The sequence below is a fragment of the Crocodylus siamensis genome, chromosome 5 (genome assembly GCF_052110815.1).
Source record: "Crocodylus siamensis isolate JL-2025a chromosome 5, ASM5211081v1, whole genome shotgun sequence".
Classification (NCBI taxonomy): Eukaryota; Metazoa; Chordata; order Crocodylia; family Crocodylidae; genus Crocodylus; species Crocodylus siamensis.
The window spans coordinates 132,909,706-132,932,855 of record NC_143399.1 but is presented as its reverse complement, the minus strand read 5'-3'; the positions used below and the strand labels follow the sequence as shown (position 1 = coordinate 132,932,855).

At 48.4% G+C, this 23,150-nt stretch overlaps 1 protein-coding gene across 1 annotated transcript in view; it reads left to right on the top strand.

Annotated features, from left to right (window-relative positions):
* Positions 1-22,701: 22,701 nt before the first annotated feature.
* Positions 22,702-23,150, top strand: part of FYCO1 (FYVE and coiled-coil domain autophagy adaptor 1) — a 77,153-nt gene continuing 76,704 nt past the window's right edge. The window contains exon 1 of the mRNA XM_090046348.1: positions 22,702-22,739. The gene's annotated coding sequence lies outside the window, so the exon portion shown is untranslated. The remainder of the gene's footprint in view (positions 22,740-23,150) is intronic.

Sequence of the window (23,150 nt, the reverse complement as noted above, 5' to 3'; positions counted from 1 at the left end):
GGGCGGTTCACTCTCTGGTGAGCTCTGTTTTTCTGCAGGCCTGAGTTCTGGTTCTCCAAAGCAGGTTCAGTGCCACTTCAGGCCTGGACAAAAAGACCTGTTTCCCCTTTGGCATCTCTTTGAGCTTCTCTGGGGTCCTCTCCTGGTACCCTGAAACTGCAACTCCCCTTTGGGGTGAGTCAGTCTTCTCCCTAATAGCTGCCATCATGGACACTACTGCTGCCCCTTCTCTTGGTTGCATTTTGTGTCAGAGCTGTGCTTGAGGCTGGGTTCTTGCAGCTTTCTTGCCTCCATCATTTGTCACAGCGTTGGGAGTCTTCTGTGGCTTTCCCTCATGGGGTATGGGTTTCTGGGAGCACACCTCTTTTTGGGGTCTTATGTGGGACTTTGTTTTCTGACCCCACAATCTTGGACTCAGTTTCTCCACCTGCCTCTCGTGCCTGACTCAGCTTCTGTCTAAGCTCAGTCTAAGCCCTCTCCAGCTCTCCCAGCTGCAATGCAAGGCCCCTCAGTCCTTGTGCAACTTCTTCTTTGAACTAAGTCCAGAGTCGCACCTCAGCTGCTCTAGGCCAAACTTTTTGCTCAGCTTCTGGTTTTCATTTGTCAGCTCAGCATTGGCTCACTGGAGCACTGTGAGTTGTTCCTGGTTAGCCTTCAAGAGTGTTTCTTGCCAGGCTGTTTGCTCACCCTGTAAATAATGATATAAATATGGATTTCATAGATTTTATAGACATTAGGGCTGGAAGGGACCTTGGAAAATCGAGTCCAGCCCCCCGCCCGAAGGGCAGGAAGTCAGCTGGCATCATAGGATCCCAGCAAGATAAGCAAATTGGATAATTTACTCTTGAAGGTGTTCAATGTAGGTGCTTGAACCACCTGCAATGGCAGGCTGTTCGAGACCCTGGGGGCTCAGACAGTAAAGAAATTCTTCCTTTTGTCTAGCCTGAAACAGTCTTGCAGTAGTTTATAACCATTCGACCTTGTCATCTCTTGGAGCGCTCTGGTGAACAAATGTTCCCCCAGATACTGGTGGTCACCCCGATAAACTTATAGGTGGCCATCAGATCACCCCTGAGCCTGCGCTTTTCCAGGCTAAAGAGCCCCATGGTTCTCAGCCTGTCCTCGTAACGTCTGTTATCCTGACCTCTATTTATGCGTGTGGCTCTTCTCTGGACTCTATCAAGCTTCTCCACTTCCTTTTTGAATTGTGGAGCCCAAAACTGGATGCAGTACTCCAGCTGCGGCCTCACCAAGGCAAAGTACAAGGGGAGAATGACGTCCTGGGATTTGCCTGAGAAGCACCTATGGATGCAAGCTAGCATTTTGGTCGCTTTACTAGCTGCAGCATTGCATTGCAGGCTCATGTTCATCTTGTGGTCAATGATGACCCCCAAGTCTCTTTCTTCTATAGTGCTAGCCAGAGTAGCACTGCCAAGCCTATAAGGATGCTGCAGGTTTTCTTCCCAAGGTGGAGAACCTTGCATTTTTTGGTGTTAAACACCGTCAGGTTCTCGTCCAACCTTTTGCTCAGCCTGGATCACCCGCCTGTCTTTTGGTATGGATGCTTTGCCCCAAAGTTTGGTGTCATTGGAGAACTTGGCCAGTCTGATTCTGACTCCAATGTCCACATCATTAATGAAACTGTTGACCTTGGGGCACCCCACTGGTCACAGGACACCATGATGATAGACTTCCATCAATTACTACCCTCTGGGTCGGAACATGGAGCCAATTTCCCAGCCAGCAGATCATGGTGGACCCAAGGCCACAATTGGCCAGTTTTGCCAAGAGGTGATCATAGGATACCAAATCAAAGGCTTTTTTGAAGTAAAGATACATGACATCATTCTCTTCTCCCTTGTTCAGGTGATAGGTCACCTGGTCGTAGAAGGAAATGAGATTGGTCAAGCAAGACCTACCTGCAACAAACCCGTGCTGGCTATCCCTCAGGATGTTGGCGTCGGCCAGTCCATTAAGGATGGCCTCTTTAATAAACTTTTCTAAGATCTTCCCCAGGGTAGAAGTCAGGCTGATGGGTCTATGGTTAGCCGGATCTACTTTCCTCCCTTTCTTGAAGATAGGCATCACATTGGCCTTCTTCCAGTCTTTGGGCACTACACCAGAGCACCAGGAGTTTTCAAAGATCTGTGCCAGGGGCTGGGCTATGATGTTTGCCATCTCTTTGAGTACCCTGTAGATTGTGAGGGCCGGCTGACTTGAAGGTATCCAGCCTCTCAAGGTGTTCCTTCATTGATGGAGGGCAGGGGATCTCCCTCACCCAGACCGCCCTGCCCTGTAGTGGCCATGGGCGTCCCATGGGACTGATGAAAGAACTACGCAAAGTACCCATTTAATAGGTTTGCTTTTTCCTGGGTGTCATTTGTCAGTTGTCCCACCTGGTTCAGCAGGGGTGCAATGTTGCCCTTGGTTTTTCTCCGGCTCCCCACATATCTGAAAAAGGACTTTTTGTTGTCCTTGATGCTTGAAGCTAGTTGGAGTTCAGTTGCAGCCTTGGCTTTCCTGGTTTGCTCCCTGCAGACCGGACCAGTGCAGAATAATCCTCCTTGGAGGTGAATCCCACCCTACAACCTTTGTAGGCCTTTCTTTTTAGCCTCAGGAGGTCTGCTAGGTCCCTGGAGAGCCAGGGGGGCTGCTCTGCCCTCTTGCTGCCTTTCCTCCGAGATAAAACAGAATTAGCTTGTGCATTGAGGATCGCTCCCTTGAGGAGCAAACACTCTTCTTGAATTCCCCTCCCCCTGGGGTCGTGGTTTCTTAGGGCCTCACTGACAAGCCTCCTGAGCTTGTCAAAGTCAGCTTTCCTGAAGTCAAGGACTTCCGTGTTGCTGACTGACTTGCCAGCTTTATGGATGGTGAAGGTGATCAGCTTCTGGTCGCTGTCACCCAGCTTCCCATTGATCACTAGGTTGCCGATTAGGTCATGCCCAGTAGCCAGTACCAGGTTGAGCAGCGCTTCACCTCTCATTGGCCCGTAGACTTCTTGAGTCAGATAGAGGTCATCCATGCACAATAGGAAGCTTTGCGACCGCTCGCATTTTGCTGAGTGATCCTCCCACAAGATGTCTGGATAATTGAAGTCACCCATGACAGTCATGGTCCTGGAACATGCAGCCTCAGCCAGTCCCTGGCTGAACTCCTTGTCAAGCCCTTGACTGTAAGTGGGAGGTCTGTAGTAGACTCCCACCATTGTGTCCCCTGTGCTGTGTTCCCCACAGATTTTAACCCAGAGGGGCTCCAGTCATCCACCCTGGTCGCCAACATCAGCTTGCAGGGACGCGTAGCTTTCTTTAACATAGAGCTACACCCCCGCCCCTTATATCTACACAATCCGTCCTGTACAGGATATAGCCATCTATACACGTGGTCCAGTCATGGGTGGACTTCCACCAGGTCTCCGTTATCCCTAAAATGTCATAATTATTTGTATTTTAAGCGGAAGGACAAGCTCCTCCTGCTTATTCCCCAGGCTCCTGGCATTTGTGTACAGGCAGGCAAGTGTCCCCTTGGGGGCTCTTGCCTTGCCCACAGGTTGTACCAGGGGTGGGCTCTCTTAAGTGCCTTGGCCTGCTGGCTATGCAAGGGTTGCTCAGCGGGCCAGCAGTGGTGGTAGTCCCCCCGTCTCCCAGCAGGCTTAGTTTAAAGCTTGGTGGAGCAGGTCAGCCAGTCTAGCTGAGAAGAGCTTCCTCCCCAGGGGGGAGAGGTGGAGGCCATCTCTTGCCAGCAGCTCGCTGCCTCTCTCACCAAAGAGCAGGCTGTGGTCATGGAACCCAAAGCTTTCCCGATGACACCAGTGCCGCAGTTTTTGGTTAACTACATGGATCCTCCTCTCCCTCCTCAGCCCATAGCCCAAGACTGGGAGGATCGAAGAGAACACCACCTGTGCCCCCAGACCCTTTAGCCCCGCTCCCAAATCCCTGTAGTGCCTCATGACCTGGCTGGGAGCGCTCCAAGCTGTGTCATTGGTGCCCACATGAATAAGGAGCATGGGATAGTGGTCTGTGGGCTGGAGGAGCTTAGGGATCCTCTCCGCAATGTCTCGGATGTGGGCCCCTGGGAAGCAGCAGACTTCCCGGGCTAAGGGGTCGAGGCGGAAGATTATCTCCTCAGTCCCCCTCAGAATGGAGTCTCCCACAACAAACACCTTTCGTTTTGTCATGGGGAGAGCGGGGGCGGTAGCTGCTGTTGAGCCTGTGTTGCCTGAGGAAGCTGGCAACTCAGCAGGCTCTGATGGGGCTGCAAGAGGTGCGTACCTGTTGCTAAGCTCCTGGGGGAAGGGGCCGTGGTGCAGCGGGCCTTAGGGCCCTTGACCACCTTGGTTCATCCCTCTGACTGGACAGGATGGGAGGTCTCAGAGTCCTCCCTTGTCCTGGAGGGAGACCGTGATCTACCTTCAGGTTTCCAGGGGAGAAGGGCCTGGCAGTAGGAGTCAATCTCCTGCTCACAGTCCCTGATGACACACAGTCTCTGGACTGTGGCCTGGAGCTCCTCCAGCTGGCCCACCAGAGACCCCAAAAGGGAGCAGACCCCACAAGGGGAGGTGGCCATGATCCCAGGCCCCAGAGCCTGAAAAATGGACAGGCAGCCCCCGCAGCCGAGAGCCAGGGGCTCCGTCCGCGTGGATCCCGGAACCGTAGGCTCCGTCTGGGTGGCCGTCTCTGAAGTGCCAGAGGGAGGGGCCACAAAGACCAAGGGGACCCTTGGGGTGCGGCGCATGCCCATCTGCATCATGCTGCTGGTAGGCTGGGACTATCTACCCTTGGGGGCTCGCAAGCAGGGCCTCAGGCCCTCCCTCGCACCGTCCTGCACAAACTCTGCGCTAACTCTCATGCTGGCAGACAAGCGTGCCTGTTTGCAGAGACTGTTTGTGTGGCTCCGGTCGTGTGGCTCCCTGGGGGGCTGGGCAAAGTAGGGGCCTGCGCGGAGCGAGACCTGGCCCGGCTCCCACTCAGCCGCCTCCTTCCCTTCTATAGGGGTTAACCCCTCTATAGGGGTTAAGCCCCCGCTTACCTCCGGCTGTGCTTGGGGTTGGTGGGGGTCTCTGCGGCTGCTGGGGGGTCTCTAGGCGGCTTCGGAGGAGCAGGGGCACAGTGGGCTTTCACCCGTGTGTTAGAAATATTATTAAAATAGAAATATTATTAAAAATGTATAGTGAATAGAGTGTTGTTAAAACTGCACAGTTTGTATCTCGTACCTAATAAGCAGAAACACCACCAAGGACATCTCGCTAATTTACTATCTCTTTGTAACGCTAAATCACACATACCTTCAAACTCCTCTGCCTCTACTCTTGTAAACTACAAAGGCTGTGATTTAATTGGCTGTGTCCTTGGGAAAGGGGGGGGTTTGAACTTTTGGTAACCTGGAGAGCTTTCTAAGCATGTGTAATTAGCTAATGCATGTATGCCTATCCGCCCCGCATACTTAAGTAGTTAATTATAATGCACGTGCGACGGATGACGTGACGTCATTTCATATATGTTTGTATGAACCGGAAATGAGTTGTAAGAGTTCCTGCTTCTGCACACGTGCCCAGGAGGGAAGGGATAAAACCCAGCTGAGAGTTTTCCTCACGGGCAGAGTGTGGTCTTTTGTCTTCACTCTGACCCTATTTGCAAATATACCTTTTGTGTTGCTAATAGTGTGTGTCTGAGAGTTCTTCGCCTCCCGAGAAACGAACCGCAGCATTTTTGCAACAGAAATCCTGGCACCCCAGATGGGACCTTCTCGTGGACCACCCCGAAATCCAGCAGCGGAGCGCCTCCGGCACCATGGGGAGTGCACACCGAGCCAACTTTTTGGGCTCGCCTCTGGAGTCTGAGGCATGAGTCAGGATATTCGGGAAGTTAAAGGCTCCCGTGCAAATTTTCAGTTTCTGGAGACGTCAGACACACTCCGGTATTTTGATTGAGATCTCTGGGGTATCTGAGTGAGTATACGAATTCCCTTTGCCCAATTTGGTATGGATCCAAAAACAAAGGATGTGTATGTCAGCTGAGGAACTTTTGGCTCAGCTCTCATGGTAAATCAGCTGTTGTTAAGGATTTTTTTTGGTATTTGGTGTGCCTTGGGTGCACATTTGTGGGCAAATGGGTACGGGTCGCTCCCGTGTAGAAATTTCGGATACGCCCTTAAAATTCATGTTACGTCATTTTAATAAGTTTGCAAAGCCGGCAGATTACGGAGTAAAAATGAAAAAAGGTGATTTAATTAAGTTTTGTCAACTCGAGTGGCCAACATTTGGGGTCCACTGGACCCCGAAAGGATCCTTTGTAGTAAAAGAAGTGATAGCTATCCATGAAATTTTTATGCAGAACGGGTATTGGAATCAATTTCCTTATATTGATTGTTGGTTGTGGGTGGTTCAAAATCAACCACCTTAGATTAAAAATGCTTAGTAAAGTCTCATGTGATGGTTGTTAAAGGAAAGACTCGAGGAGGACCGCCTGTACTCCCTGAGTCTAATGAGGGGGGGGATTCTGAATTGGCTGAGTATCGGACCCGCTCTCCGGTTGCCCTGTCAGGTAGTGAGGACTTCAGATTTATTTAACTGGAAGAATCAGAGCCCCTCTTTTCGTGAAGACCCTGAAAAGATGAGGGACCTGTTTCGATCTATTGGGCAGACTCATCGACCCACTTGGGCTGATGTCCAGATGATGCTCCAGACCCTCCTGACCCCGGAGGAAAGGAGATTAGTGTTGGGGATGGCAGAGCGTATTGCAGCAGCCAGAGTTGAGGCAGAGGGGGCTGCTGGTCGTACCCTGCGTGATACCTGCCCTGTTGAGGAGCCGAGATGGGATAATCATACTGCAGAAGGAAGAGAGCTGAGTGCACGGTATCTGGGGATTATAGTGGAAGCAATGGGAAAGGCAGTGCCTCGGGTTACTAATCTGTCTAAGTTGTATGAAGTGAGACAGGGAAGAGAGGAGGATCCCTCAGCTTTCCTAGGGAGGCTGTATGAGGCGTTTCACAGGTTTTTGGATTTAGACCCAGAAGCCCCAGATAATCAACGCATGCTAAATCTTATGTTTATTGGTCAATCCGCTGCTGATATCCATAAGAAGTTACAGAAAACTGAGGGAGGTGCTGGGAAACTGATTTCAGAGCTGGTGGAAATTGCATATAAGGTATATGGGAATCGTGAGCAAGTGCAGGAGCGCAAGGAGGATAAAAAGGCTCAGCAGCAGATGGCAGCACTAGCAGCTGCTATAACTAGAGGTAACCCTGGAAAGGCTGGGATACAGAAGGGGAAAGGAGAAAGAGTGGGACCAGACGTTTGTACTTATTGCAAAGAGAAAGGACACTGGAAGAGGGAATGCCCAAAGTTGAAGGAGAAGAGAGAGGGGGAACCGAGAGGTCACCTCATGCGGGCAGAAGAAAAGGGTGAGGACACAGAATGAAGGGGACAGGGATCTAAGACCACTACCCTTCGGGTTGGAGCCTGAGAAGATCCCATGGTAACCATTAGGGTTCGTGGCAAAAACTTTGAAGCCTTGGTGGATACTGGGGCTACATTTTCAATGATTCCAGAAAAAAACCCCTGTGCAGGAACTAGTGAACAGCATGTACTTGTGGAAGGAATTGAGGAAACGCAAACCCGACTCCCTGTTTGTAAACCACTCCTCACCAAAGTGGGGGACCATTTGCTCGAGCACTCCTTTGTATATTCACCAAGTTGCCCGGTTGCACTCCTTGGGCGGGACTTACTCACAAAATTGCAAGCTGAGATCTTTTTCAGAGACGATCAGATGGTGGTCCAGCTACCTGTCAAGCAGGGCTCGAATTATCAGATGGCTCTCCTGGAGGACCGGCGTCCTGCAGTAAGTTCGGAAGGTCACATGACTGGAGTGGACCCTTCGGTATGGGCTGATGGAACCCCTGCACGAGCTAAGTCGGTCTCCCCGGTAAGGATCATACTCAAGGATGGGGAGGGGCCCGTTCGGGTAAAGCAGTACCCACTCAGCCGAGTGGCCAGAGCTGGACTCAAGCCGTTAATAGAGAAATACAAGAGGTGCGGATGGCTAGTGGAAGGGTCCTCACCCTATAACACCCCCATTCTTGGAGTGCCGAAGGCAGATGGGGTCTCATACAGACTGGTCCAAGACCTACGAGCAGTAAACAAGAAAGTCCTTTCAGACCATCCTGTAGTCCCGAACCCTCACACGATTTTGACACAAGTACCGGGGGAAGCTGAAATATTTTCAGTGCTAGATTTGAAAGATGCTTTCTTCTCCATTCCCCTTCACCGAGAAAGTCAAAAATTGTTTGCTTTTGAATGGGAGGATCCAGATACTTTCCATAAAGCCCAACTCATGTGGACAGTTCTCCCACAAGGATTCGTAGCAGCCCCCCATATTTTCGGACTTGCCCTTCAGAAGGACTTGGAGGAGTGGAAGGGATTACACCCCACAGTGACTCTCCTCCAGTATGTGGATGACCTGCTAGTTGCAAGCCCAAACTTGCAGCTTTGCGAGGAAGCCACCAGATCACTGCTAAACACTCTGGGGAAAAAAGGATATAAAGTCTCTAGAGAGAAAGCCCAAATATGTCAGCCTCAAGTCACATTTTTGGGATATAAGCTCTCAAAAGGAGTCAGAGCCCTGAGTGGAGATCGCATACAGGCAATCCAAGGTCTAACCCCACCGAAGTCACCCAAGGAGCTGCGGGCATTCCTAGGGCTAACTGGGTTCTGTCGACTATGGATACCAGATTATGGTGGGAAGGCTAGACCACTGTATGACTCCCTGACTAAGGAGAGTCTCACTAAATGGAAATGGAATAAAGAAATGCAGCATGCCTTTGATCTGCTTAAGGCAGCATTAATTCAGCCCCCTGCCCTGGCCATCCCAAATAGTAAAAAACCATATCGACTGTATGTTCATGAGAATCGAGGGGTTGCATCAGGGGTGCTGACACAGCCATCGGGCCCGACCTGGAGACCCGTGGGATATTACTCAAAGGTTCTAGATCCAGTTGCACTTGGGTGGCCAGCCTGTCTTCGGGCTGTGGCAGCCACAGCAGTGGTTGTCGAAGAAGCCCAGAAGATAGTCATGGGTGCGGATATGGAAATACTCACTCCTCATGGAGTTCCCCAGATCCTAAGGACTGAGGGAGGGAAGTTTCTTAACCCCTCCAGACAATCACGGTATGAGATATTTTTGCTCTCTAATCCAGGACTTACTTTCAAACATACTACAGCCTTAAACCCTGCAACCTTGCTGCTGGAGCCAGGGAAACCGACGCATGACTGCCTTGAGGTCCTGAATCAAACCACACAGGTGCGGCCTGACCTTGCTGAGGACCCAATTGAAGACCCAGATGCTGAATACTTCGTAGAAGGCTCCAGCTCTGTCATTGATGGAAAAAGACGAACAGGATGTGCAGTGGTAACCTTGGATAAGGTAGTATGGAGGGAGTCATTGCCGAGCTCATGGTCGGCACAAGCCGCGGAACTCACTGCGCTCACCCGAGCGTTACAGCTGGGGACAGGCCAGCGGGTTAATATATACACTGACTCTCGCTATGCTTTTTCTACAGTCCATGCGCACGGGCTATTGTGGAAAGAAAGGGGTTTCATTACGGCCTCTGGGAATAAAATTGCTAATGGCCCCCAGATTATCAAGCTAGTAGAGGCACTCCACCAGCCTAAAGAGGTAGCAGTCATTCATGTGCGGGCCCATGGGAAGGCTGCTGAGGAACAGCATAAGCTTGGAAATGCAAAGGCTGATGTAGCAGCAAAGGAAGCTGCATTTATTGGGGGAGAAGCGGAGGAGGTATCCAAGCAGGCCATGTCCCATGCCATATGGCCATACGTCCAGGATTTAGTCCCGCAATATTCCCCTGAAGAAGATAAATTTGCACAGAAAGCTTGTGCAGAAAAGAACTCCCAGGGGTGGTGGATAGTACCGGGAGGAAAGGTCATGATACCCAGGCCATTGCTTCGGGAGGTGCTGCAACAGCTCCATGCAAGAACCCATATGGGAGGCTTGGCTATGGGTGATTTAGTGATCCGTCAAGCAGTAGCCCCAGGGCTATATGTAGAAGCTCAGCGCATTGCTACCAGGTGCATCACATGCCAGAAAGTAAACCCTCGAAGGAAACCCCCTGTGCCAATGGGAGGTAGACCCTGGGCAGCGTACCCTGGACAGGCATGGCAGATTGATTTTGCCAAGCTCCCACGGTCCGGACATCACGGGTTTTTACTTGTCATGGGACCAGCTCTCTGGTTGGGTCGAGGCCTGGCCCACCAGGACTGCCACTGCGGCTACAGTAGTGAAGTATTTGTTGCAGGAGATCATTCCCAGGTATTCCCTGCCTGAGTCCATTGAGTCGGATCAAGGACAACACTTCGTGGGAAAAGTGGTTCAAGAAGTCGCGCAAACTCTCAAGGTTACTTGGAAACTACACACACCATGGAGACCACAGAGTTCAGGACAAGTGGAACGCATGAATAGGACTTTTTAAAGACTCTGCTTACCAAGATCTGTATTGAAACGCGCCTTAAGTGGCCTCAAGCATTGCTGCTAGCTCTTACTTGCATTCGAAACACTCCCCGACGGGGCCTCAAATTGACCCCATATGAAATTATGTTTGGCAAACCGCCTCGAGTCTTACCCCCTGGAATGCGAGAAAATGTAACTTTTGAATTAGGTAATAGTGAGCTTCATATGTATGTTATTGCTTTGCAGTCTGTCTTGTCTTCTCTTCACAGGTATGCAGCCTCCTTTCAGCGTCTGCCTTTAGACGTACCGGTACATGACTTCTCCCCGGGAGACTGGATCTTGGTGCAGCGGTGGAAAAAGGAACCTTTGACTGAGAGGTGGAGTGGCCCTTTCCAGGTACTTCTAACAACCCACACCGCTGTAAAGATTGCTGGCCATGACCGTTGGATACACCATACCTGTGTGAAACGACATCCACGAGCATCAGAGGACATCAACTCCCAAGAAGAGCTCACTCCGGAAGCTGAGTCGTCTTCGGAACAAGAAGCCAGCAAGTGGAGCTGTGAACCTATTGGTGATCTCCAAGTGCGCCTGAGACGGCTTAATCAAAGTTCAGAAAATTAGTCCAGAAAGTAAAAGGGAAAATATGGTGGGAATTTTAATGTGCCTTGTTGTTATCTGCATAATGAAAGAAGCAGGATTGAGTAGTCTTAGCCGCTGGCCTATACCCCCGCTTTCCCCAATTGCTTCCCCAGGGACAAATTTGTATGTTGACCTGATGGAAAGAATTGCAGGTACTTTTAATCTTACCAACTGCTGGGCCTGTGGGGGACTCCGAGAGGCCGGAGGCCAGTGGCCTTGGAGGGCTTTTCCTTTGGCCCCAAAGTGGCTAGTGAGTAGCAAGGCAGATGTTAAGAGTACTAGTCGAAAATGGGATGAGAACCACAGCTGGGAACTTTCCCAAGTGGCATTGGGAGAGTATTGCATCAATAATAATGGTACAGGAAAAAGCTTGGGACATAGCCGTTGCATATGGACTTTAAAAGTAAGATCGATGAACCCTACAAAATTAGAACAGCTTTATTATCCTAACAGCCCAGGGTATAATCGGCTAGTGTGGCAGCATCCTAATGGAACAGTTGCGTGGTTTAATAAGTATTGGAGTGCCACAAATCAAAGTAATGATCGGACAGATTGTACAGACAAGAATCAGGATGGGCTATGGGAATGTTCCATGAAAGGAGGCCTCACAGCCGCTGGTCCTTTGGGTCCAGAAGGAGGCTTGGGGTTTCCCGAGATGCCCTATGGTTGGGCCCCTCTAAATGCCACTAATAGAGAAAATAGGGCCTTAAGAGGATACTATTGGATTTGCGGACGACGGGCCTATATGATACTACCACAAGGATGGACAGGAACTTGCTATCTTGGAGTGATTGTACCAGCTTTCTTTTTGCTACCATCAGAGGTTGGAAATGGGTTGGGAGTCTCTTTGTATGATGATTGGAAAAGGGCCAAGAGAAGTATTGATGTAAGTTTGACACAGGGTGGCTTCCAAAAGTGGAAGGAGGATGAGTGGCCTCCTCAAAGGATCATTGAGTATTATGGACCAGCTACATGGGCTAATGATGGGAGTTGGGGATATCGGACACCTATATATATATATATATATATATGCTAAATAGAATCATCCGGTTGCAGGCAGTCTTGGAAATAATTACTAACCAGACTGCCACTGCTCTCGAGTTACTGGCCCGGCAGAGTTCTCAAATGAGAGCAGCCATATACCAAAATCGGATGGTCTTAGACTATTTACTCGCAGAGGATGGCGGAGTCTGTGGAAAGCTCAACCTTTCTAATTGTTGCCTCCAAATAGACGACAACGGGAAAGCAGTCTTAGAGATTGCCAAAGAGGTCAGAAAAATAGCCCATGTACCAATACAAACGTGGGAAAACACATGGGGTAAAGACTGGTGGTTTAAATTATTTGGAGGACCCTGGTGGAGAAAAGTAGGGTTTGTGCTTTTGTGTGCTCTGACTGCTTTGATTTTTATCCCTTGCCTTATTCCTTGTTTCACTAGATTGATAACCACCACAGTAGAAGGGATGCAAGTTGCAGCAGTCCCCCTTAAAGCACAGACTGCAGCAAAAGTCATGGTCCTCAGAAAAATTCCTCGTAATTATCTTGATTTGCCTAAATGAAGTAAGGAGCAGAAAGCATCTTGAGGGGGGCTATTGTTAGAAATATTATTAAAATAATAATATTATTAAAAATGTATAGTGAATAGAGTGTTGTTAAAACTGCACAGTTTGTATCTCGTACCTGATAAGCAGAAACACCACCAAGGACATCTCGCTAATTTACTATCTCTTTGTAACACTAAATCACACATACCTTCAAACTCCTCTGCCTCTACTCTTGTAAACTACAAAGGCTGTGATTTAATTGGCTGTGTCCTTGGGAAAGGGGGGGGGTTTGAACTTTTGGTAACCTGGAGAGCTTTCTAAGCATGCGTAATTAGCTAATGCATATATGCCTATCCGCCCCGCATACTTAAGTAGTTAATTATAATGCACGTGCAACGGATGACGTGACGTCATTTCATATATGTTTGTATGAACCGGAAATGAGTTGTAAGAGTTCCTGCTTCTGCACACGTGCCCAGGAGGGAAGGGATAAAACCCAGCTGAGAGTTTTCCTCACGGGCAGAGTGTGGTCTTTTGTCTTCACTCTGACCCTATTTGCAAATATACCTTTTGTGTTGCTAATAGTGTGTGTCTGAGAGTTCTTCGCCTCCCGAGAAACGAACCGCAGCATTTTTGCAACACGTGCATCTCTTGCCACTCCTGGGGCCTAACTAAGGTTTTTTGCTGTTGGCAGGCCCTTTTAAACTACGCGCATGCATAGCGGGCCCGTCATTGGGGAAGCTGTTCTCAGGCTAGGGGGGCCTGGGATTTGGGGGGCCCTGCCCCACTGGAGAGGGGCTGGTAAGCACCCTCCCCCTACCTCTCTCTCTCCCTGGCGGGCTGGGCCAAGTAAGGGCCTGGGGGAGGCAAGAGCCAGCCCAGCTCCCACTCAGCTGCCTCCTCCCACCCTCTAGGGGTTAACCCCCTCCCATCATGGACCCCGCTTACCTCCGGCTGTGCTGGGGGTCAGCGGGGGGCTCCATGGCTGCTAGGGGGTTTCTGGGGGGGGGATCAGCACTAGGGCTTGTGTACTAGTGAAATCTTCCTGCAACACAGACAAGAGTTGCTTGCTCTGTATTTACCTCTCTTGCCAGTCCTGCACCTTCTGCTGCAATTCTTGCTGATACTTATTTTGCACATCTAACTTTTTTCGGGGCTGCTACCTCGGCCTTCTGCTTTTTCCCTTCCCCTGAATTGTCAGGGCTTTCGTTCTTTATTCATTTCATTCTGGGCTCAACAATAGTTTAGGCCTTGAGCCCGCCCCTGGCAAGGCTCAATGCAATTGTGTGCCTCTGTAACCACACCTTACAGGATGAGCTACTATATCTTAAAGTACCAGGGAGGTCTAAGCTATCTGTTGCAGCGGTGAAGGGACAAGAAAAAGTCCATCCCCCAAGTCTGAAAGGCAAGAGCATCCACTTTGTCTTGGAGGGCTGGTAGCTTTGCCTCCCACTCTTGGTTTCTTTCTGTCTCTGCTGTTATTAGCTGTTTTATTTCTTTCCCACTCTTGGCCTCAGCTACCAACAAGTGCTTCAACACTTTGCTTTTGCTTTCTTTGCTTCCTGTCAGCATCTGCTGTCTTATGAAAGTGATCTGTGTCTCAGCTTGCTTGCAGGCTCAGCATTCTGCCTCCAGTTCCCACTGCAGGCACACAGAGGCCTGTCCACCAACCTCACCTGCAAAGAGTTGCACCTTTAACAGTTTACATTCCAGTTTATCTATACAGTCAGCCTCCAAAACTGCTTTACTTCTGCTACCCAGGAGCTCCAACCCCTGGATGACCGTCTCTACTGCACCACTATCCAAATTTGCTGGGCCTCTGTACTCTGCAGCTGATGTTTGCATGCTGGAACATGCTGGAACATCTGCAATATTTGCTTCAGCATATCTTGGCTAGCCACCATCTGGATTCCAGCCTGCTGAAGCTGCAAGTGGACTACCTCTCCAATCAGGCCTGCTCAGTCGCAGCAGTCTGCTGCTTGATTAATGCCTGCACTAGCTGCTCCATCTCTGCAGCTATCTCTACTTTCTACACCTCCTTCCAACTTTGGTGCTTGGCAGGGGCTCTATCTGTTTCCCCCCCAACCTCATTTGACCCACAGTTTTCTCTCAGTCTCTTGTACAGCCAACTTTCCCAGCCAATGCTTCAATGTAATAAGGGCAGGGTCTCAGGGGTGGCCAATTGGTCCCTGGTAGCCCTACAACCATGCCCCACTCCACCTCTAGGTCACCCTCCCATCTCTCCTGCCATGCCTTGATGGAAATATAGGTTTCCCTTGCTTTATGCTGTACATGCATTCCTGGAAAATGGAACATAACTCAATTGTGCATAAAGGGAACCCACTTTACAATGTAACAAATAGGGATATGTTCCAAGACCTCGACTGTACTGACCTTCAGACCCATTTCTACCACTTTTACACGACAATTTCGGTACTCACCAACAGCAGACAGTACACACAAACACAGGGTGGTGGTGACTGTTTAGTTGGTGTGAAGAGAGAGTGGTGAAAGGTCTTCAGTGTCAGACTCCACATCACTGGTAGGAGGTACAGGCAGGGTAACATCCATAGAAGATTCAACAGGCTCTCATCACCCTCCAGATAGAGGTAGATGAGTGAGGCTTAGAAGCCATAATGGGGATGGCAGTTACAGAAACATTTGCAGACAACAAGCGAGGAGCACAGACCCACACAGGAGGCTATATTTTGGTGCATGTCACTCTCACAATGCACTACACAAGCAGCTGACTGCAGGCTGCCACCACACCAATCACATAAGAGTGAATTTACCTTGCATATAATTAGTTTTATACCTTTTGATATAAAAAGGTCATTGCATAAGAGTGAATTTGCACATACAGAGCCCACATAGTGAGGGGAACCTATATAATAAATAGGGAAGCCGCCCACAGACCTTCATGAGCCCTCAGTCCAATTGGACCAACTAGGCCTTGGTCTATAACTATGCCACCAAAGGGTACCTCAAGCCTTAAGGGCTAATTGCGTGGCTCCAACTCCTTCCCTACACCATGCCTCATGCCTTGTGGGTGACACTGGTATGATGTTGTTTGCTCTACTGGGGCTCTGACCTCCTTGGCCTCCACCCCTTTAATCTCATTAGGCCTTCTAGCTAAGGCGCACTGCATTGGACCTGGCTTTGAGGCACTAGCTTTAGTCTACCCTCTCTGGTCACTGGGCCCCTGGCCCCCGTCTGCTGGGTCCCTGGCCCCTGTATGGCTGCACTCCTCTGGCCCAGGCCCCAAGCCCCTGTCTCACTGCACCCCTCTCTGGCACCAGGCCCTTGTGTGGCTGCACCCCTCTGGTGCCAAGTCCCTGGCCCCCATGTGGCTGCGCTCCTCTCTGGCACCAGGCCCTGCTTACTCTATAGCCTTGCACTCTACCCCTTTCTGGGCTCAACAATAGCTCAGGCCTTGAGCTTGCCCCTGGCAAGGCTCAACGCAATTGTGTGCCTCTTGGGCACTAGTGGTACGTCTGTAACCACACCTTACAGGATGTACCAAGGAGCTCTAAGCTCTCTGTTGCAGGGGCAATGGGACAAGAAACACCAGTTGGGGCTGGGGATGCCTGGGTCATCCCTGCTCCAGCTCTCCTAGTAACTGGAGTTGAGGCCCCATTACACATCTCCCCATGCCCTCTTTACTGTGTATGGTGCTTCTGAGGTGATGGTTCCATATCCTTGCTCTTCTCAGCCTCTGTTCTATGATAAAATAATACTCTTGGAGACTTATGCTATACCACATTAGCCATGGATTATTGGATTTTACTTTGTTCAGCCATTTTAGCAGGGCACGTTCTGTTACTACCAACAATGAGGGCCCTGCCAGGTAGTATCTAAGACTTTCTATAGCCTATTTGAGGGCCAAACATTCCATTTCTATGCTTGCATAAGTTTGTTCTCGGGTCTGTAGCTTCCTGCTAATGATTCTTCCAAGCCATCTAATGCCACCTTGGATGCATCTACTTGTACAATGAACAGCTTTGTGAAGTCTGGGGCGTGTATTACTGGGTGCCTACACAGGACTCCCTTCACCCTTTGGAAGGCCCCTTTACTTCTTGGGTCCACTGGACTTGACTGGGGGCTGTATCTTTGGTTAGTTCTGACAAGGACAACATTATTGCTGAGAACACCAGGACCAGGTGCCTATAATAGCTTGCCAGTCCCGGGAAGGTGTGCACCAGCCTCTTGGTACAAGGTAGCGGATATTCCTTGAAGGCTTGCACCTTATTGGCCAAGGGCTTAATTGAGTGGTTCTCAACACATGGCCCATGGGCCTTATGCAGCCCAATCAGCACACTGCCGCAGCCCATGTAACAGCCTGTTAAAATATTTTTTAACGGATACACAGGAAATAAGTTGTGTGCGTGGCCCACATAACACATTGAAAACTGCAAGCATGGCCCACTATGGTGATACAAAAATCGCGGTTCGTTTCTTTGGAGGCTCACGAATAATAATTCCTCAGGCACACATTGTTAGTAACACAAAGGATATATTTGCAAATAGGGTCAGAGTGAAGACAAAAGACCACTCTGCCCCCGAGGAAAACTCTCAGCTGGGTTTTATCCCTTCCCTCCTGGGCACGTGTGCAGAAGCAGGAACTCTTACAACTCATTTCCGGTTCATACAAACATACATGAAATGACGTCACGTCATCCGTCGCATGTGCATTATAATTAACTACTTAAGTATGCGGGGCGGATAGGCATATATGCATTAGCTAATTACGCATGCTTAGAAAGCTCTCCAGGTTACCAAGAGTTCAAACCCCTCTCTTTCCCAAGGACACAATCATTAGAATTGCAATTTCTGCAATCTACATGAGAAAACAGAGGGAGTGTGTGATTTAGTGTAACAAAGAGATAGTAAATTAGCCAAAGAAGAAAAGGGAGTGATACTTTAGCACAAGGAATCCTTGGCAGTGTTTTTCCTTATCAGGTACGAGATGTAGACTGTGCAGTTCTAACAACACTCTATTCATTATGCATTTTTAATAATATTTCTAACAATGGGAAACAGGTTGAGAACCACTGGCCTAATGATTCCCCTCTGACCTTTTCCTCCCCACTAAAAATCCCAGGTACTGAATCTCCTCCTGACCTAGAGTGCACTTTTTCAAATTAGCCATTAAGATCAGCACACTGCAGCTCTACAAGGAAGTCTTTGAGGTTCTGTAGATGTCCTGCTTAGGTCTTTGAGTAACTAATTATATCATCTATATAAGCTGCAGCATATCTGCAATGGAGGGGCTAACATTTGATCTATCAAACACTGAAACATTGCAGTGGCTCCATGGAGCCCAGAATACACGCATAAAAACTTGAAGACCCTCCATGAAGCAGCAAATGCTGTCTTCTCCCATTATGGAGATTCCAGAGGAATTTGTCAATTGCTTTTGGCAAGGTCGAAGATGGAGATATACCTTGCGCCTCTGAGCCTTTCTAGGAGATCCTCTATGCGAGGTATGGGTTAGACATCGAACTGAGCTATGGCAATAACTTTGTGGAAACCTATGCACAGCTGCATTGTTTTGTCCTTTTTAGGCACCATAACAATTATGTTGTGCCATTCTCTGCATGACTCCTGAATTACCTGTTGTACCAGCATTTATTGTATCCAGTGCTGTGGCAAGGAAGTTTGGCACCTGGGGCAAAGGCCGCAGCAGCAGCCCATACTCACCCCATTCACAGATTCAGGGGACACACGTACTTGCCCCATGCTTGCCCAGGAGTGCATGCCATGGCGGAAAGCACCCTCCCCCTGCCCCCTCCAAACAAGCCGCTCATGGCTCTGTCTTGTGCCCTGCCCCACCTGGGCAGCTCCTGTTGGCACCCCTTTGCTTCAATGCCCAGGGTGGTTGCCTACTCACCCACCCCTTTGCCCCCCCTGCTACAGCACAGCTATTATCTCTTCTTGTACTGTCCCTTTCAGCTTCTGCAGGATCCACCTCTAGGTTTCCCGGACAACTCAGCCTGGTGGGATCTCTATCAGTGAGGTGTTCCCCAAGTAGGAGGAGAGTACCCCAGGTCATCCCCACCCCCGCCTAGTAACAGGAGTTGGGTCCCCAATGCACGGAGGAAGCTCCAGAAACTTAACACACAGGCAGATGCAATATATTGAATGAAGAATGGCATGCAGTGTTTACTGCTCAAAGTGCTGGGATTTCATAATCCAATGCTCAGCAATCTGAACCATTATCACTAAAATCCAGAATAAATATTAATGGGGTCCTTTCCATTCTTCCACCTAGATTTAAACAAATATTTATGCTGCCTGGTAAGAATACTGATTATTGGTTTAAGAGGGCATGGTACGTAATAGGCAAAATTCCTATAGAACTTTGCAGAAATTGGTTCAAATATTTGAAAATGTATGTAACTGGATAGATGTAAATCCAAACGTCTACAATAACTTGCAAGAGGCCAACCATAAGAAAAACAAACAAGAGACTACAGTATTGATATGTTAGTGAGAGGAGAATGAAGAAGGTACCTAAGCCTTTGCAACACTAATGAACAAGTGGGATAGCAATTGTTTCAAGGGCTTTAGAGCTATACTGTACACTACATATGAATAGATCATTCTGAACCTTGGATGTCCAACCCCTGGCCCATGGGCCAGATTCAGCCTGTGAAGTGGTATCATCTGTCCCATTATCCTCCCCATGAGTCTGAAAATTTGGCTGTAGGGGACAGTAGCTGTGTGAATTGTCACCCCCCTGCTGCCAAAGATCCTGGTCTACTGGGCCCAATTCAGGCACACAGGGTTGGGCCAATGTGGCCTGGGACCCAGTCCCACAAGGAATGCAGCCCACAGACCGGCCCTGCATTATTCATCTGTCCTATGGGGCCAAAAGTTCAAGTATCACTGTTCTAAACTGCATGCAGCATGCTGAGTGCTTATTCTAGCTATCCTCACAGTGCAATGTGCTATGGAATTGCGTGACAATAAAGAGTAAACATAAGATATGGAAATTATTGGCCAGCATTCTTCCTCTTTATGTTGCAAGTCTTCACAGAAGCCTGGAGAAGCATGACAGATTGCATCCTGTCCTTCAGTTATATCACTGAACTGCACTTGCCACAGGCACTTTTTGCACTCAGCACCCGGGGGCCCCATGGGCAGCCATGATGCCTCCTGGTGGCCATATGGCTCCTGCCTGGCTTAACCTCTTAGATAGAGGTCCCTTGATTACTTGCCCACCACACCTTGCTCTTAATAAAGATTAGGAAAGGGAGGCTAACCATGGGCCTTAGAGTGAATCTTAGTCTTTCAAATTGCTAATTGGTCCCTCCAGGGCTACTGTGACCTTAAGAGCCAATTATGTAGCTCCATCCACACCTACACCGTACTCCAAGCCTCACATGTCTTATCACTTCTGATGTTCTCTTCTTCTTTGCTCCTCCTCCAGGCTGTGAGGGGGACTCTCTATAGGGGTCCCCCTGCAGTCCCTCGTCTGGGCTGAAAGGGATCCTCCATACCCCTGTCAGCCCCTCCTCTGGGCTGGGGGGACCCTGTGTGCCCTGCTCAGCCTCTCCTCCTGGCTGGGGGTGGGGAGGAGGTCCCTGTATCCAACTCAGCCCCTTCTCCCACTTGGGCACAGGGCCCTTTGTACCCTGCTCAGCCCCTCGTCCTGGCTGGGGGGAGAGGGTAGACCCTCTGTACCCTACTCACAGCTCCCTCCAAGCTACCAGCTCACTGGATGTGCTTTGAGCCTGCCACCAATAGGGATCAGGGCTTTTGACTCAAGCAAAAGTATCAACATAAATTAATGGCCACTTGACTGCATAAACCAATTTCTCTGTACCCAGACAATATTCCCCTGTTCCCCAGGCCCACAGAGTGCCTCGATCCCTTGTTCTTTCAGGAGCTTCACTACCTTGCTGTCTGGAGCTCCTCTCCTTAGCTAGGCAGCTTTTCCTCTGAAAAGGGCAGGCACGCTAAGCATCCTGCCCCATTTGGCATGGGTCCCTGGCTGCTTAACTGACTTGGGCAGACTTCCTCCACTTCTCTGACCCATGTTGTGCAAACTTGAGCTTTCTTCATCTGATCATTTTAATGATCACTTATGCTCCCAAAGAAGTCTCTTTCAAATTTAACCATACCTACGAGAAGGTCAAGCCTTTTAGCTGTACTTGTGATGGTGCTGTTTTTCATATAAAAAGACTTTTTGTAGCTCAGCATGCAGCAGTGCAAATGTAGAGATGATAGGCCAGTAAGCATACCTTCCTGTGTGCACATTATATAAAGGAAGGAAAGACAGAAGATGAGTCATACCACTTAACATGGTGAGCCCCCCCCCAGATCACTGCACCAAGCTTAGCCTTGTCCTAATAGAGCAGTCATCTAGGTTGGGATCTGTAAGAGATATAATAACACGCTGAGCAGAAGGCTGAGTAGAGATGCCCCTGATAGGCTAACTGAATCAGAGATGTATAAACTTATACGAGCAAGACTTCACTTCATCAGATGCTTATGCACTTCTGATTCAGTTAATCTATCAGGGGCATCTCTACCATGCCTCCTGCCTGACTGCAGAATAACCTCTCAATAAACTGAACAATAATAGTAATTTCTATTTGAAAGTCTCCCCCAGTCTGAAAGTCCCTTTTTGATCTTTACATGCAATTGCTAAGAGTGAGTTTCAGCTTGAGGCTCTCTCATCCTTACATATTTGGTTGAATCATTTTTAAGCAGATCTTTCCATCGCTCGGGACACATTTGTTGTAAAAAGTGTCATAAAAATGTAGAGTATCAGCTGTGCTCTAATCATATGGGTAGCAATTTACTTTGGTACATCTCCTTTGATAATCAATGATGTGTGCAGATGTGCACAAATCTGTATAATGGAAATATCTTTTATTCCTTTTCCTTAAATAAAGGTACTCAATGCTTTGTTAAGCAATAAAGATAAGCAAAAGCCACAGATTGTTTTGGAAACAAGTTTTTGTACTGTTGAATTGAAAAAAGGTGGCTTTTTCTGGAGATAAATAGAATGTTTAATTTAGTCCATTTAAGGAGCCTATTACTTGATAGTTGAATGATGAGTCCAAAGTAATGTCTGCCTGCTGTTACTTTCAGATTGTTTCCCTGGTGTTTACTAACAGCCATCTGTTTCCCTTAAATTATATATGAGGCCAATAATGATTTATTTCTCTCTGCAGGCACTGTAGCTATGAATGTGACCACTGCATAGAAAAAAGAAGAGACAGAGAAAAAACAAGGAACCTGCGAAAGCTAAGCAGAAAGAAGACAATTTCTGATTCACTGAGGCAGCGCAATTTCCCAAGTACAGTGTTTGCTGTTGAGTCTGGACACTTAACTGCTTTTCCCAGCTTTACCAATAAGTAAATGTGAGACCATGTGCACTTCAATTCCCCTGCTCTGCATGTTACATTCTCCTTTTGTAAAGGGGTACAAAGTCTATAGATAAAAGCAATACATAAGAGCTAGGTATTATTTATTAAATGGCAAAGATGGTGATGATAGTATCTTATCCCTCCAGCACCCAGGATGTTGCAGAAATTAGACCACTAATGTGGATCTAATCTAGGCCAAGGTATCCATGAGTTTGGGATGTTTTCACCTTTCTCAGTATTTTAGAGCTGCCCATCAGTACTGATTTCTGAAGGAAGTACAATCTTATAATAAAGTCAATTTCCAATTTACACACAGTTGTTGTGGTACTGCCTTCATTGTGAGATCCCAGCACATGACAGACAACTAGTATTATGAATATCCTTCCTTTGCCCTGGACTTTTCTCAGTTCCTGCCATAATCAGTTGTATTTCTTCTTTTACTTTCAGTTGAACTTTCTCATCAAACAGAAAAGTTCACCATTAAAAAAAAACAAAAACTCTACCACTTTCCTTTTTATTATCATAATTTCAGGCCTTCCACAACCCTCCTTCCTTTCTTGATCCTGATTGCTGAAATTGTTATTTATTTTTCTGGGCAACTAAGAGTTAAAAGGAAAGCAAATGCAAGTGAATTATGGGAGTTGTAGGCCAGATGAATCATGTGAGTTGTAGTAAAACCTCTTCAATATAGTCCTATGTAATGGCTGCCTATGCTGAGGTAATGTACTTTTCCCTTCTGTGGGATATGCTTATTTCTTAACTCATGTATATACAGTCCCTGAGGGTGAGCGATAGGAGAACAGTGATGCAGAGTCTGGCAGTAAGTGGCTGGTAGGACCAGGCAGAGTCAGTTCTGACAAGTTCTTGCAAAGGGCAAAGTAACTTTCTTTTATTTTCACTTTGCCACTTGTTGCTACTGCTCCTTTCCCTTTGGTGTGTGTTGTTGCTGTTGCCTTTGCAGGCAAAACCCCATGACAGGGCAATCCACGCTGTACGAGCTCTTGATTTGGGAAGGACATTTTCTAACTTCAGCAATATCTTGGCCACCTGCCTACTTCCCTGACTCTCCTAGTTTCGTTTGTTTCAGCTGAGAAAAAAGAAGTGTGGGGCAGAGGGCCAACTTTTCTGC